At 39.7% G+C, this 16,644-nt stretch overlaps 1 protein-coding gene across 1 annotated transcript in view; it reads right to left on the bottom strand.

The window, feature by feature from the left end:
• The window catches only part of PIGK (phosphatidylinositol glycan anchor biosynthesis class K), a 119,059-nt gene that overhangs the window by 879 nt on the left and 101,536 nt on the right, over nucleotides 1–16,644 (bottom strand). The gene's annotated exons all lie outside the window — the stretch shown is intronic.

Below are 16,644 nucleotides of genomic sequence, written 5' to 3'. Positions count from 1 at the left end.
TAAATATACAAGGCTGCCAAGCTCACCCAGTACTGAAAGTAACGATTCCTAATTCATACTATTTCACACAACAGAAACTTGCCGGTTTAAATTTTCCTAATTAACCCACAAATTGATGTGCATATTGCATTGCTCATTTCATCATGCTCCCTGCGCTATCAATCTTCCTTTGCCTGGATCTTAGACAAATCCTTACCACAAAGTGGCACCTGACCCCCCCCCTAGACAAATGACTTCAATTTACAGCCAGTTGACACTAAAAGCCTTTCTTGCCTACTTTGTATAGAACGCATAATTTAATTTCTTTGAAGAAATGTATAGGAATAAATATTTATAAGGTGACCTCAGTATAAGGGTTTACATCTTGTCACAGTACACACCAAAGGCGCTTTTTAATTTTTCTTTCTTTAAACACCACTGTAATTCCAAGGAGGCCTGGCTAAAAGCATGCTTTTTACATTTGAATTCAACAGTGCACAAGTAATCTGTTCAAAGTTGAACAGTGTGGCTTTCAAATGTATTGGATACATTATTAATAAAAAAAGTATCGGGCAACAAAAAGAAAAATAGCTGAGAGAGGTGAGACTGAATGCACAGTCTTCTAAGAAATAAATATATTGTGGCAGTTGGAATTAGAGATATACTGAACAAAACTTCTATGGAGTTCCTACGTACCAGTTGCAGCTAAGAAACAGGCACAGGACTTGCCTTCTGCCTCAGCATATCTGAAATTGCCTTAAATCCTACCCTCCACTATAAGCTTCCTTACATGGAATCTCATTTTCACTCCATAGGTGACTAGTGGCAACCATACGTTTCAACATTCAAGGACCAATGGGCCCACCTATGTTGACCCTTGCAACAAAAGCCAAAACCAGTGGCTTTATTTGTATTGCACCGAGAGTCATTTAACACCTCAACGTAAAGGTCAGTGAGACCCAGGCTACACACCGGTGATTGCACATGGTGGAAAATGTGCATCTGTTCACATGAAGGTCAATGCTGACACTTATGTCCTGATTTGCACTATTATTTCTCTACAGTTTAGCAGATTGAGTGAGCCTCACTCCAAAGTGTATTTGTATTGTACATTTATTAGGACACACTTGTCGACTAGTGATTGGTTCTTGGAACACCAACAAATCAACACAATACTGCACCAAGGAAAATGTTGAATCTTAGTATATTTTATGATTTATTCACTTCATTTATACTCTGCCTTTCTCCCCAATGGAGACCCAAAGTGGCTTATCATATTGTTCTCCCCTCATCCATTTTATCCTCATGACACCACCCGTGTGAAGAAGTTTAGGCTGAGACTGGCCCAAGGTCACCCAGAAAGCTGCCATGGCAGAGTGGATATTCAAACTTGGGTCTTAAAGTTCTTGTAGGTTATCCAGGCTGTGTGACCATGGTCTTGGTATTTTCTTTCCTGACGTTTCGCCAGCAGCTGTGGCAGGCATCTTCAGAGGAGTAACACTGAAGGACAATGGAGAGATGCCTGCCACAGCTGCTGGCGAAACGTCAGGAAAGAAAATACCAAGACCACGGTCACACAGCCCGGATAACCTACAAGAACCAATGAACTCTGACCGTGAAAGCCTTCGACAATATTTTGGGTCTTAAGATTCTAATCTGACACTCTATAATCACTACAACACACTGGCTCTCTCTCTTTACAGCCCATTCCTGAGGGGGGGGGGGCAAAACCACTCAGTAGGCGGCCTGACCCCATTGCCAGCGTAAGTGCTTGTAATCATGAGATTACACACACGCCGGTGGGGAGGGTGGCTCCACCAGCACCCAAGCGCCGTGGAGCCGCGCCTCTCCCCTCTGCCAGCACAACCTCTCCGTGGTGCCGGCAACCGAGTAGAGAAGCCGTGCCAATGCAGGGGGGCCGGGGGGGCGGGGGAGGAGTCGCCGGTTAGGCGGCTTCCTACCCCCTTTCAGCCACTTGTGCTGGCAGCCGGAACAGTGTTGCTGCGCCTGCTATTTTGCAGGCGCAGCCTCGCTGTTTTCAATGGGGTGAAAAGCCCCAGTTAAACAAAAAAAAAGCTGCAAAATGGCTTTTTTTGTTGTTTAATGGTACAGGGGAAACGGCTTAGGAAGAGGCGCTGCTGCCAAAAACTACCTGTCTTCAAATTATAATGTGTTAAGGCGGGTAAACTGAGGTAGTCTTATCTTGGGACAAGCAAGCTCCGTGACATAAACTAAAACCAACTGATTGTTATTTTGCTCCCCAAATTAGACTGACAATTTCAATACTGCAATTGTACTGAAATTTTCATCTGTGTTAATGTACATTTTAGATTTACGCCCTGCATTAACCCCTTAAGAGCCCCATGGCACAGAGTGTTAAGCTGCAGTACTACAGTCAAAAAGCTCTGCTCACGACCTGAGTTCGCTCCCGATGGAAGATGGTTTCAGGTAACTGGCTCAAGGTTGACTCAGCCTTCCATCCTTCCGAGGTCGGTGAAATAAGTACCCAGCTTGCTGGGGGTAAAGGGAAGATGACTGGGGAAGGCACTGGCAAAACCACCCCGCAAAACAAAAGTCTGCCTTGGAAACGTCGGGATGTGACGTCACCCCATGGGTCAGGAATGACCCAGTACTTGCAGAGGGGACCTTTACCTTTACCTTATTAACCCCTTGCTAAATTCCCGGTTTTTCCCACCATAATTGCTGTAAGAGGTGAAAAATATGAAAAAATGGCACGTGTCATGAACAAATACATTTAGCAGCTTAAGGGCTGGTTATTATTAAATTGGAGGAGATTTCTGAATTAAAAAGCTAGGTAGCTAAGCAACAGCTGGCTTCCAACTGTGAATAGTTCTCTGTCTTATTCTTTATAGTTGGGATAGAATCATTATTCTGTGGAACTTCAAAACAGTTAAAAGAGCACAGCTCCACATATTGTAATTAAGGAGAGGATAAAACAGAGTATTTTCAAATTAGATGGGTCTGTGGGGATTCCAATGGAAAATGCCCAAGTTTTCCAGAGAGTGCTTTTCATAAAAGTACACAGCACATGTTGTTATTGGAGTAAAATGCATTGTGTGAAAAGAATGATAAAGAAAATGTACTAGAGATACAGCAGCAATTAAGCATGAAAGTTTGCTAATTCTTTTTGTAAAAAATGCAATTCAGGATGAAAGTTAGATTATAGCCTTTTACATTCAAGCTTCACAGATGAAAATCTGTGCTGTAAATTTATTAAAGTCCCAGTTCAGATTTTATTTTCATTGATTCAATAGAAAAAGCCTTAACATTGATTAAAGAAGCTGGGCTTTAAGACACTTGTGCTGAAGATTATATGACAGCAGTTATCCAGAAAGGTCCACATGCCATGCTTATGTGACATACTATATAATATACAACGGCAATTTATAATATTTAAGGTACAGTCCTGTCAAACATATTCTTAACTCTCCCACTGAAATCTACTGAGCTTCCTTTGGATGGATGGTATCCTTAATATTACAAAACATTTGCTATATGCTCAAAACACTCAATATACATTTCTCCTTGCAACAGCACTATAAATAACACTAGTCTATTAACATGGGCTGGATCCAAAGGCGTCCTTGAGTGAGCAAGGAGTCAAAGCCATTATCCACCAAATGTTGGCACACCAATCCTGGGCTCAGCCAAGTGAAGCTAACAGTCAACCTAGGGGAAGAGTCAGAGCAGTCCCATGAGGGAAACAATTCAGATAATGGAATTAGAAATCTAATAGCTTATAAAGTCTAGTAAATATGAATTATTTCCAGAAAAGATCCTGCCAGGCAAATATTGAGATCGGTACAAAGTGGAGTTAGAGTAATACTACAATTATGAACACTAACAATCCAAAGATGGACACCTCCCATATAACCTTTTTATCAATGGGACTATATAAAAATGTTTGATTTTGTGGAATTAACTACCTGTGTCCTTTTGATGTGCTTAGGCAATTTGGTTAGCTTAGCTTGCAATATACTGCAAACCCAGCTGGTGGCAGTGTGGAGAAGGTGACAGGTGAGTCTACGTCCATCACCATCAGCCAAGTCTGAACCAAAAACACCCCCCAGCACTGCCAGAATCATTGAGACTCGGCATGCTGCTTGACCCAAGTAGCCCTCCAGGACAGTGGGTACAATCCAGTGAATTGAACTGAGAACTTGCCAATAGGTTAAAGGGCCTCTGCTTGAAAGATCAGAACTTGGTTGGAACTATGCCCGTTACAATGACGTAAGTATCAGCTGCAGTTTCTTCCCTGTACACTGCCTGAACTTTGTGAATGATAAAAGAATGGTTATAACTTAAGTGCCAACTTTGTGACACTTTGGTTAATAAACAGAAATAAAGAGATTATACAAAAATGCTCCAAACTATTTCACAGATTAACAAGCAATTTTTATGCTGGAATTCTGTTAGGACTTTAATTTCACTGTGGGTATGAAAGAGGATTAAGTTATTAGCCAACAGTTGGAATTATTAATTTCCCCCCTGTGACAAATTATAAACTTGCATATTTTACCATGTTGTATATATTGACATGTGTTTGGTATTTCTGAAGTTACAAAGAAATAGTTGGTTTGTGGGGGAGAAAATCAAGTCAACTTTCACATATGTGTTATTCAAAATATGGATACAACACAGTGAAATATATTGTTCCACAGAGAACAGCAGCTGAATGATAAGCAGATGTTATGGAAACCCTTGGTTTAGAGAAAGGGATGAACGTTGAGCACATGATTAACTGTCTGCTTATTCATTTACACTGTATAATTCAACAACAGCAACTGTACAGTTGTAACTAGAACTGCATTTCAATTAAAATACCCAAGTGGAGACCTGTGATAATTCATTGTAGGGGAAAGGTAGGTCAGAAAGAGAAAGTACACAAACAAATCTGCCTTATACCAAGTCAGACCATTAGTCTAGCAAGGCTAATACTGCATAGTCTAACTGTTGGGCTCTCCAGAGACTCTGGTAGAGATATTTTACATCACCTATTACCTAATCACTTTAACTGGAAAAGCTGAGGATTGAACCTGGGACGTTTGCATACAATGCTGTTTACCAGCCTCCCCTAATGTACCAAGGGACAACCAGGAAAAGGTCCTTTATTATCTTCTCTTTTCCTTACTTCTGCATGGCTCTATTGGCAGGTCCTTCTGAGAGCAGCCTCCACAAAACTGATACACTGAGAAAATGAGCAAACTGCAAGCCTGTTGGTTCTAGGATCTCCTCAGGCCAAGCTTTCTGTGACAACTTGAAATTGGAATTATTTAGCGGCCCTTAGCAAAAGCTTACTTGGTTAAAGATTTCCCTGGGTTGAGGCTGAGGATTCCAAACCATTCCTCTATGGTGGTAGCTTGGAGAAGGCAGTTCTAAGGTTCTTTCCATGGCATCTCAAACAAAAGGGTCTCAGCAGATACTAAAAAGATCTTTGTCTGGGACACTGGAGAGTCACTGCCAGTTAAAACAGGCAATACTGAGCTACATGGACCCATAGCCTAATGTGGTATAAAGCAGCTTCATATGTTTTTCTCACCTGTCTAAATGAAACATTGTGCAAATGCACTTCAACATGATTAGGTATATACTTCCAGCACATCTGAGGAAATGTTATTTTCTATCATTTTTCAGACCATGTCAGAGCACATTCCCAAAAGTGTGCCCCAATAATGAAAAAGTCACAGAGGTGACTGTTTCTCTATTGTAATTGGTTGAGTAAACTCATCTGAAGTTATTGCAGTACATGTGTTAAGAAGCATCACCTCACACTCTGAAGGTTTTTAGGAGACACAAAGAGCTATAGTATGCCCAAAATACTATGCAAGTACCTGTAATTCTCAACCTCTGATTATACAATGGCTTTGAGGGTCTGCAAACAGATTGCTGTGTAGAAGCAAGCTCTCTTTGGCAGTGCATTCTTTTCACCTTTATAACTATACAAGACTTCCCACAAATATGATGAGGAAAAAATGCATGCAATCAACTCCCTCCTTAGAAAAATTATGTCAATCAAAAGAACAAAGATTTTCAGGATCCACGTTATAAGCTCAAATCAGAATTCTGTGAATAACATAGCACCTCCACCATATGGCAGCATCAAATAAAGCTGCTACTAACCTTTCTGGGGAGTTTATAAAATTAATTCACAAAGCAAGGCATTCCTGTTTTTTCTCTAAATCTCACCAAAGCTAACAGAATAGTCCAAAGGTTTTCCTATCATCACATTCTTGGGAGAGATTTAATTAAGCTTAATTTGTTTAAAAAGGGGAAACAAGGCCTAATTTAATACATGACTATGAAACTTCCTATCACCCAAATTCCTTGCCATACCCACAAGCAGAAACTTCTTACAAAACTGAATTCAAGCACGATGAAGTATGGAAACTTCCTTACAATGTCTATTCCGTCAGAAATGGAAGTCTGAACCTGGAGGTGTACGCTGTATTAAGGATGGCAACAAGAAAGACAATCATGGCTCAAATTCTATCACTTTTTGTAAGTGGACTGGATAAAGCAACCAAAAACGCATGGTGGCAGGTAGACTGAAAGCTGCCATGAGATTCAGAATGGATTCACAGAGTCAAAATCTCTGTTTATGAAATGCCTTGTTCTGAAGGATATATTTATATGGAGAACAGAGTGCATTACCTGGGATATTAATGAATATAGTTGAAGGTATCTGGAAGCAATGTTAAAAATCATACTTCTGGGAAGCAGTGTTTGTGTCAAACATATGATTCCTTTCAGTCTGGCTTCTGATTAGGCTGTGTGTGTTAGTGCTGTCAAGTTGCTTCTGACATGTGGCAACCCTATGAATTCAACCCTCTTGAACAATTGTTCAACCCTCTTGAATAATTTCTATTTCTTTATTGTCAAAGTTGTGTAATTCCCCAGTAATCATTACTTTTGTCTTCTTGATGTTCAGGTGTAATCCTGCTTTGGTACTGTCTGCTTTAACCTTCATCAGGAGTCATTTCAAGTCGACTATCTTCTTCCAGTAATGTGGTGCCGTCTGCATGTCTCAAATTGTTAATGTTCCTTCCACTAATTTTAACTCCACCTTCACCTAAATCTAATCAATTTTTTCTTGTGATGTGTTCTGCATACAGATTGAAGAGGCAGGGAGATCAAAAACATTCTTGTCTGATACCTTTGCTAATTGGAAACCATTTTGTTTTTCCATATACTGTTCTAAAAGTAACCTCTTGTCCAGAGTACAGGTTGTGCATCAAAACAATCAGACATTGTGGCACACTCATTAGTTTTAAAACCAACCATAGCTTTTTGTGATCCATATAGTAAAAACTTTGCTTTTATCTATGAAACAGCTGATTTTCTTCTGAAATTCTGTTGTATGCTCCAGTAACCAATATAAATTTGCAATATGATCTCTAGTGCTTCTTCCTTTTCTGAATCCAGCTTGAACATCTGACATTTCTTGTTCCATATATGATAACAGTCTTTGTTGTGAGATTTTGAGCATCACTTTTCTTGCATATGAGAAATTAATAAAATGGCCAATAGTTGTTGCAGTCTTTGACATCTTTTTTTTCAGTTTTCAGAACTGGAACATAAATTGTTTCTAGGCTGTGGGCCATTGTTTTGTTTTCCAAGACACAGGGCACAAACTTGTTAATTTACCTTTGCCAGGCAGCTGACAGGGGATTACTTACTTACTTATTTATTTAAAACATTTATTAGCTGCCTTTCTACCTTACAGAACTCAAGGCTTACAATGTAAAGAGAATATAAAACATAAAAATACATAAACCTCATAAAAGGGCCATGAAGTAAAATCATAATTTAAAAATGCTGATAGGTAAAAAGACTAAACTAATTGAATGCCGTCCTGAATAAACTGGTCTTCAGCTGCCTCCTAAAGATTGAGAGTTAGGGGGCTGGTGCACACCCCTGGTGAGAAGATTCCATAATCATGTGGTTGTCATACATATACATACATTCATTTTATATACATAAAACTTTGCTTTTAAGGACACACGGAGTATATCGGAGGCGCAGGGAGGAATTAGTCTTCTTTGTCAAAGGTACTATACAACAGATGAATAGAACATTTATGCCACTGCAAAGTCCTCAATCATTATGCTTGAGGGATGGAAGAAGTCCCAGTTTCCCAGCAACCAGAGCTCTAGTCAAATATTTGACTCACTTTTGAAGGGGCTGGGCTTGCCTGGTGCTGCTTCTCCCAGTATCCCTAGCTGCTGTCAATACACACGTTGGCCCATCATGTTTGCACAGGGACCTACGTGCATAGAGGCCAACAAATGTCAACCCCCACAATGCAACCAGTATGCTCTGATTTTTGTGGCTTACCAAGTGTGTAGTCAGGGCCTTTCCCAGTCCCCTCAATGTTAAAAGGCAGGATATACAAAAGAAGGAAAGGAAAGATAGCAAGATCATCATAATGAATGTTGAACAAATGGCATATGGGGGTGTTCTATTTCTCTCTCTCTCTAGCCATCAAGTCACAGCTGACTTATGGTGACTTTGCAGGGTTTTCAAGGAAAGAGATGTTGAGAGGTGGTTTGCCATTGCCTACCTCCACATAGCAACCCTGGTATTTCTTGGTGGTCTCTCTTCCAAATACTAGCCAGGGCCGACCCTGCTTAGCTTCCAAGATCTGACAAGACTGAGTTAGCCTGGGCTATCCATCTACTTGAGTATAAATCTTCTTAGGATCAATTAAGGTACACCTCAGTACGAATTTGTGAAATGTCATACATATATGCCACCAAGCAAAAACAATTGGGAGGGGGGAAATAAATTGACATGGCAAAAATCTGCAAATGTTAATGCAAGGAACATCACAGTACTGTTGGTACACCACAGACACAAACACTCCACTTCAGCCACCTCTATTCATTTACTCCTTCCTATTCATTCGGAGAACAGAAATAATTTGATGAAAATACCAGCCTTTCTGAATTATTTAGGAAAACAATGCTAGAGGAAGCAGCCCTGGTGAGCAACCTGCCAATAACTCTCTCCCTCTCTATTCATCAACTCTGTCAAGATGGACTTGTGTGTCACATGGCCACAGTATACAGCAGTCGAGTCTAGAAAGATAAACAACAAGGAGTCACTGGCATACCAGCATCATTAAGATTACATGATGGCTGAAGTGTGATTAATTTGTTTATCTGCTTGGAACTAGGCCATTCCATACCTCACAAACAGAATCTGGGTTTTAACCATTCCTCAACGAAGTAGATGAAATGTAAATCAAATCCACGACAACAGAGAGGGAGAAAATGTGGGGGTGTAGCAGCAGCACTTGCTCATCGATTTGGATTTATTAGTAACAATTATATTTTATTGTTTTGGTTTACCCTCAGGAGAGATGAAATAGCTTATAAAGTAGGGAGCACAGCAAAAGAATAGGACACCTGAAAGGCCCTTCTGCTACTCCGATATATCATTTACAATGAGCCATTACCTTCGATGTCTGGAAAAAATGCCAGATGATCACGGCACACAACATGGAATCATTGTCACAGGTATGCAGCCCTATTATTGAATACTCCCCAGCCACAATTTAAAAATGAGGACATAAAAACAGCACTCCAGACAAGGCAGCTTTATTTATACACGTATACTTATGATGTGTTAATACAACACACAGATCTTAGGCATACATTTAAAAAGACCTATCAGCCAGCTCTTTAATGTTAAGCTTGATTTTTAAGGGCCTGAAGGAGAAATCTAGCATCTGGGATTTTATTCTTAGTGTTGAGTGAGCATTATAAACAAACTCTGTCCATCAGCTGTCGGAAGCTATTGCACATGGGGAGAAGGGGCTGTCTCAAATCCCAAATGCCCACCCCACCCACAATTTGAATGCCCTCAAGATTTATAGATCTCCCTTTGAGGGGCATGCGTTTCCCTTATTAACAATCACTGTCTTAGACCGAGAAATAGAGACCACAGCTACCCAGTAGACCACATTAATTTTTCACTGTCTCTAATATATGATTGACATTACTCAATCTTCTTCTAGACCTGGCAGGCAAGGCACATGATGATAGAAGGCTGGAATATACCAAGACAGATGTCTAGGTTCCTCACCTGACTGGTCCGTGGGCAACCCAGGAGGAGAAGATTGGCCCTGACTGAGTAACAGGCAGACCTCTGAGGGATAGTCATGATAGTGTCTTCATGGTGAATTTTTTACTTGAAGATAAGAATCCCACCATCTCACATCTAGTGGCAAAGTTTTGTTATACTGCTACCAGGATACGGAGATCGTTGTTGCTATCTGAAACAGCTAATTAATTGTACTATTGTAGGACTGTATACTATTGTGATTGCCCCTTTTTAATTTTTATTGTTATGCTAGTCAATGACTGTATTTAATAAATCAATGACTGTATTTAATAAATCAATCTAGCTATATTTATCCACCCAGATCCAGATCCTTTTCAGATTCCCCTTTCCTTTCTTGCTCTCATTTTTATGCCCTTCTAGGCCCACTGGCTTTAATGGACTTAGAAGAATATAGATCTGCTTTGTAACCCCCTCAAGCAGCCCTGGGTCAGGAGCCATGTTTCTGGGTCACCTTAATGATTTCTCAGACCATACATTAAGATTGCAGGAGAGACATTAAGATAAGGCTACAGGCAATCAAGATACAAACTCATGAGGAAGTATCCAGGTTCATCTCAGAACATAAACACTCCCCTGTTAATGGATCTATTTTTTGGCTTCCTGAGACCATCACCTGATCATCACTTCCCTTTTTTTAGCTAATGTGGAAATTCCTATACTGCTATATGCAAATGATACCCTCCTTCTCTCTCGTACTCCTATAGGCCTTCGGCATTTGCTGAAATCTTTTTCTTATTATTGTTTTGGAGAAAAACTGGAAATTAATTATGACAAGTCCAAGATTATGATTTTTACTAAGTGACATAGACCTCCAATTTATAACTGGGAAATCAATGGGCAAAAGTTGTAGCAAGTTAAACAATTTCGATAGCTGGGAGTACTTTTTCATTTTAACTTGTCATGGAAACAACATATAGAAGAGGCCCAACTGTTAGCTGCTCAAATAACCAATGCACTAACTCGTATTTTTTCTCCAAAGAAGGTCAATATATACCTGTGGCACTCTCAGTGTTTAATGCTAAGGTGCGAGCCCAACTGTTATACGGTGCCCCAATTTAGATATCTGGTTGCCACAATCAGCTCAATACCTTTTCTGCTAGATTCTTTCAAAGAATCATGGGAGATCCATGTTGTGTGGCAGGAATTGTATTTAGAGCTGAACTAGGCGAGTGCTCCTTAGGGGCAAGAGCCTGGGCATCTGCTTTTGGATTTTGGCTGAAGCTCACCTTCACCTCCCCAGAAACAGGTGGCCTCTTTTTACTGAGGATGGACGATTTTAGAACAACCTGGCAGAAACTAGTAACCTCTCACCTGAACTGTTTGGGGATCTCCCCTAATGATATCAATTGCCTTAGTCTGACCTCTATTAAAAATCTGATTTTGAAACGCCTCTATGCCTTAGATGAGCTCAGTACCAGAATCCGTGCCCTTAGAGTTTGTTCTCGTCTTCATTTGGCATTGGTGTATCCAAACTCCAGCCCAGTCTATCTTGACTACTTGACAGTTCCCAAATACCGACGAGCCTTTATGTTGGCTTGCCTTAATTCAACCCCAACGGCAGAACTTTTTGGCCGCTTTGGGAGGATTCCATTTGCAGATAGACTTTGTAGCTGTGACACAAGGAGCCTTGACACCCTGCTCCATTGTCTATTGGATTGTCCAAAATTTCATAGGTGTAGAACTATGCTTGTCTCTCCCTTTCTAAAGGATCTAGTTAGCTTTTTAGCAGGCACAGCCTTGCTGTTCCCTATGGGGCGAAAAGGCCCTATTTAACAAAAGAAAGCCGCAAAAAGGCTTTTTTTTTTGTTTCTTGGCGTAGGTGGAACTGTTTAGGAGGCGGCTCGACTGTGCCTTCTCCCCGCCATTCCCCTACGTTGATTCTCAGGAATGCACAGATACATAGTAATAGGGAATGCTAGGGTATGAACTATCTTGATCTTGGTTACCAGTGACACATCATTACATTTGAGAAACTTTTCTAGCTCCTTCATGACTGTCCTTCCCAGTTTCAATCTTCTGATTTCTTGGTCAGTCTCTCTTTTTGTTTATGATTGAGCCAAGAAATAGAAAAACTTTAATAATTTCAGTTTCTTCATGATCAACCTTAAAGTTGTGTGATTGTTCAGTCATTATTGCTTTGTCTTCTTGATGTTCACCTGTAATTTTTCTGTTTTCTCCAGCACATGTCGAGATACACTGGCACACACTAACATGAGATGGATTGACTCACCTTTTACTTTTGCTTCTCATCTATGCTCCTATTATACGTTTCGAACAGCTTTGGACTTTCTTTTTCATCCATTCTCATCAGCCACTGAACATCCTTTCGGCTTTAGTCCAGTTGCATCAGTAAGAATAGCGCTATTCGTACTTGTCCTCTGCTCTTCCCCAGTAACTAATTGAGTGCCATCCTACCTGGGGGTTCCACCTTCCAGCACTAGAGCTTCTTTCATTTTTGGCAGCCTCATCATAGGGTTTTCGAGGTATGAGATAATCAGAAGAGGTTTACCATTGCCTTCTTCTGTGCATCCCTTCATGTAAGCGCTGCTCAGAGAGAACCTGCATCCTCTGTGTGTCCCCCCCCACCCCCAGGACACTATGCTCATAATAACATCAAGGTGAATTCTAATGTTCTGGACCAGCCTGAGGGAGGAATATCTGCATAACTGGGAAAGCTTCTAGGAATTATATGGTTTACTTCTTGTTGCTTATTCTCCAAATGTGTGTGTGATGTTTGTATGCTATCTAGTTACTCAAATTTCAGTAATACTTGAAATTTAGTATTTTTATTTATTTATTGGATTTTTATCCTGCCCTTTCCTGACTAGGGTTGGGTTCAGGGCAGCTCACAATATATTTTATATTGCTTTTTTAGTCTATCTGAATTTTCCCGCTTTTCCTTTTGTTAATTTTATGTTAACAAAGATCAAAACTTACAGTTCCAAGCTCCTTCAACGTCCAGTTCATTTCAAGCATAGACTAAAAATTCCTTGACACAGAGATCTGGGAGTGCACATGCGAACAGAGTTTGAGACAAGTGTGTTCCATTTGGAGTTAGAGGGACTCTTGACATTGGCTTTTAAATTTTCAATTGGAAGCTGACATTATTCTTCCTTCCTTCCAGAAGGCCAAATGTGCAACCTGACACTGGCTCCAACCAGTACAGCATTCTACTCACGATGTAAACAAGGGGCTGCCGGCAACCTCTGTCTACTTAGCTGGGGACAGTATTTTCCACATAAACTGGGATTCTAACCTAGTGGGAAAGTTAGCAAGCACTACCTCTGATGAACTCATGTGCCTACACTCAAACCTTGGGGTAGCTAGAGTTAGTTTCTAAGCAGGATTTCTTCACTGCACTCTACATGAGAAGAGAAAGAAGAGGGCAGAACAAAGAATATGCATGAGTCCATCAACAAGGTGGGATCATACACATTGTGGTTAAATGTTATGTCTGAATGCAGCCTATTACAAAGCTGTATAATTATATTAAGACTGCAAAACATCAGCAGTAGAAGCCCTAAATTTGCCTTGAATTCCCGTAATTCTTAGGGATCTATACTTGCTAAAAATTAAATATCAACATTAATACAGCTAAATAAAAGTTGTTTTCATATACCCTTTTAGCCTGGTTGATCAATTAGCAGACACTGCAGAAGGGCATTGAAGTTATACAGGTGAAAACTCTAGAAATAATATATCCTTTTTAAAGTACTCTGTTTAATTTGTGTATACCTCATACTGATATCTGTAAATCGATGTAATTAACAATAGGATAAATCAGTTCCGTAACATACCACTCAAGGCCATTAGGCAAATTTTCCCACCATGATATAAAAAATGTCAACTACTTAATTGGCACACCTACTTAGCCTAAAAACCCTCAATGCTTTTAAAGTAACACTTGGTGCTGGGGGAGGGGGTGACAAAGTCTGTTAGAGCAACCATTTAAAATGTCTGAATAGTTAGGCAAAAATTTACAAAATTACAGTGAAAGACCTGATATTATTCTAATTAATCATAACTTACTTCTGACTTCTGGGGCTGGGGGGGTATAGAGAAATTTATGTATTCTATCTCTGATCAGGAATTCTCAGCTTATGCTCAAGTCTTGCAAAAGCAGGAAATCCCATCATCTCTGGTGCAATTCTATGCCATTGGGACTCCTTTTGCATTTAATTTAATCCTTTTTCAATGCAAATATAATTTGGTATAAATTATTTTTTTTAAAAATTACAGTTAAAGCAAGGCTTTGCAAAATAAACATAAGTAACTCAATTTTCCTTTTTTAAAAGAAGTTCTAAAATTCCCTTCTATGAAGAATATTTAAAAGAACAAAAAGACTTAATCTTACCATTAGGAAAACCTCGGTGCAATTCAAAACTGAATTTATCATATCAGGTGGAATTTTCTTTTTTTGGTTTAATCTTCTTCTACACATTAGAGAACACTTCTACAGAAACCAACTGATGTGCTGTAAGCTAATGCGATAGGCATCTTCAGCTTTATTATTGGTGCCTAATGTTATTCCTGTGGCTTATGCTAGCAAGGTAAATCAGACCTACTGCTGGCTTTAACACTTCAGCAGAGTATACTATGCTACTGACATACTAAATTCTCAGTATTAAAGAAATGCTAGAAATTGATTTCTGTGCCCTCAGCTACAGTAGGCATATATCTCTTAATGCCATGCATACAACAGCGCATGGTATATTAAGATGCTGTCAAAGCTATTAAGGTCATTAACACTTGCACATATATTTGAGTCTATTCCTGTGCAATTAAGGAGGGCATTATTTGCATACTATTTATACACTAGCTATGATATTCCTCATATTCCCGAAAGAAACAACTTGCAGGCATGACCTAAATAGTATTCAGTCTTCTGATTTTTTTTTAAAAAATGAAGGAGCAGCAAATAAATGAGAAGCACTGCAGACAGATCCAGAGATTCTGAATACAGTTATGCAAGAGCATGGGTTAATAATGACAAATGTAGACAGATGTAGCATAATGAGCCTCAGAGGAGAGGAGAATAAATGAAAAAGAGAGAGAGGGAATTATTTGCCTAATGGAAAGGTTCTACCACAGAAAAGAGACCAGCAAGGTATTGCACCAAACAGCCTGATTTTGTAGTCAAACAGATAGCCCTCACAGCCAAAGCAAAGAGAGTACTCCAGCATACACATATGTAGCCACCTTTCAATAACTCTGATAAGCAGAACAAAGGATCTCAAAAGCTGTATAAGGTAGAAAAAAAGACCCATATTGGCCACCATGGTCCAGTGGTTTGAAAGTTAAACTAGGTTCTGGAAGAAGCAGGTCTGAATCCCAATTCTGCCACTGAAAGTTGCTGGGTATCCTGTGGCCCATATTTCTCTCTCAGCCTAACTATGCTCACAGTGTTGTGGTTTATAAGGAGAAAAGAATGACGCTGTAAAGTGCTTTGTGCCTCCATTTGGAAGAAAAGCAGATTATAAATAAAGAACAAATAAATAAATACATTTAGCATCATTTTATGACATGCAATCTCATGTGGGAACATGAGAACGTGGGTAGATTTTTAGGCAATATATAGTGGTTCATTTTAGTAAGTGAAGTGCCAGAGCTAAACATGATATCAATCCTCCAAATAAATACACACACACAAATTACCTGGAAGCCGAACCCTCCAACTGAATAAAACCTATACTTCTAATCCTGGATGATACATCAGAAATTATTTAGTAGTAAAAGATAGGATTCCAGACATGCTTGCTCACTTTTTACATTCTGTTGAGTTACTTCATTTATACTCCACCCTTCTCCCCAATGGGGACCCAAAGCTGTTGAACAATGTAAAATACAAGGTGACCCAGCAATCTTCAATGGCAGGGTAGGGATTCTAATCTGTGTCTCCCAGATCCTAGTCCAACACTCCATCTAACCACTATATCACACTGGCTCTCTAAATTCTGATTTCATTTGCTCCATAGTTAAATCCAAGCACTGAAAACTGATTCTAAAGCTGAATCTACAAGCTGTCAGGACTGAACCCAGGTGAGTCCTGGGTGGGTAAGTCACTGCTACAGAGTTCAGCTACTACAACTTAATTCAGGAGTCCCCAAACATATTGCCATAAGTTTAGCCATACTCATTCTATGTTAACCTTCTTCATCACCTGAGCTGCTTTGCACGTTATTCTGCTTGACTACAACAATGCCGCAATGTAAGAAGCCAAGGCCTGAACCAGCTTAGCTTAATAGCAAGGAACATCAGCTATGTAGTAGAGTAGTAAGTATAATTAGAAAGACTTTTCCATTTTCTTTGCCAGTGTGCCTTTAAGATTACTGTAACTCGCATTTTAATTAATTTGACTTTTTATTTCTTGATAAACCTTTTCATTTAAAAAATGGTATGAGTTATTTAGCCTGACTCGGAGAGGGCAGCCAGTCGTGATAGGGAAGAATCTGGATGCAGAGAAAAAATAGCAGCAGAATCTTATAGCACTAGGCAGTAAAGTTGTCACTTGTCTGAGGG

This window comes from Euleptes europaea, chromosome 2, assembly GCF_029931775.1.
Source record: "Euleptes europaea isolate rEulEur1 chromosome 2, rEulEur1.hap1, whole genome shotgun sequence".
Classification (NCBI taxonomy): domain Eukaryota; kingdom Metazoa; phylum Chordata; class Lepidosauria; order Squamata; family Sphaerodactylidae; genus Euleptes; species Euleptes europaea.
Note: the sequence above shows the minus strand (reverse complement) of the source record. Positions and strands in the feature narration are given on the sequence as shown.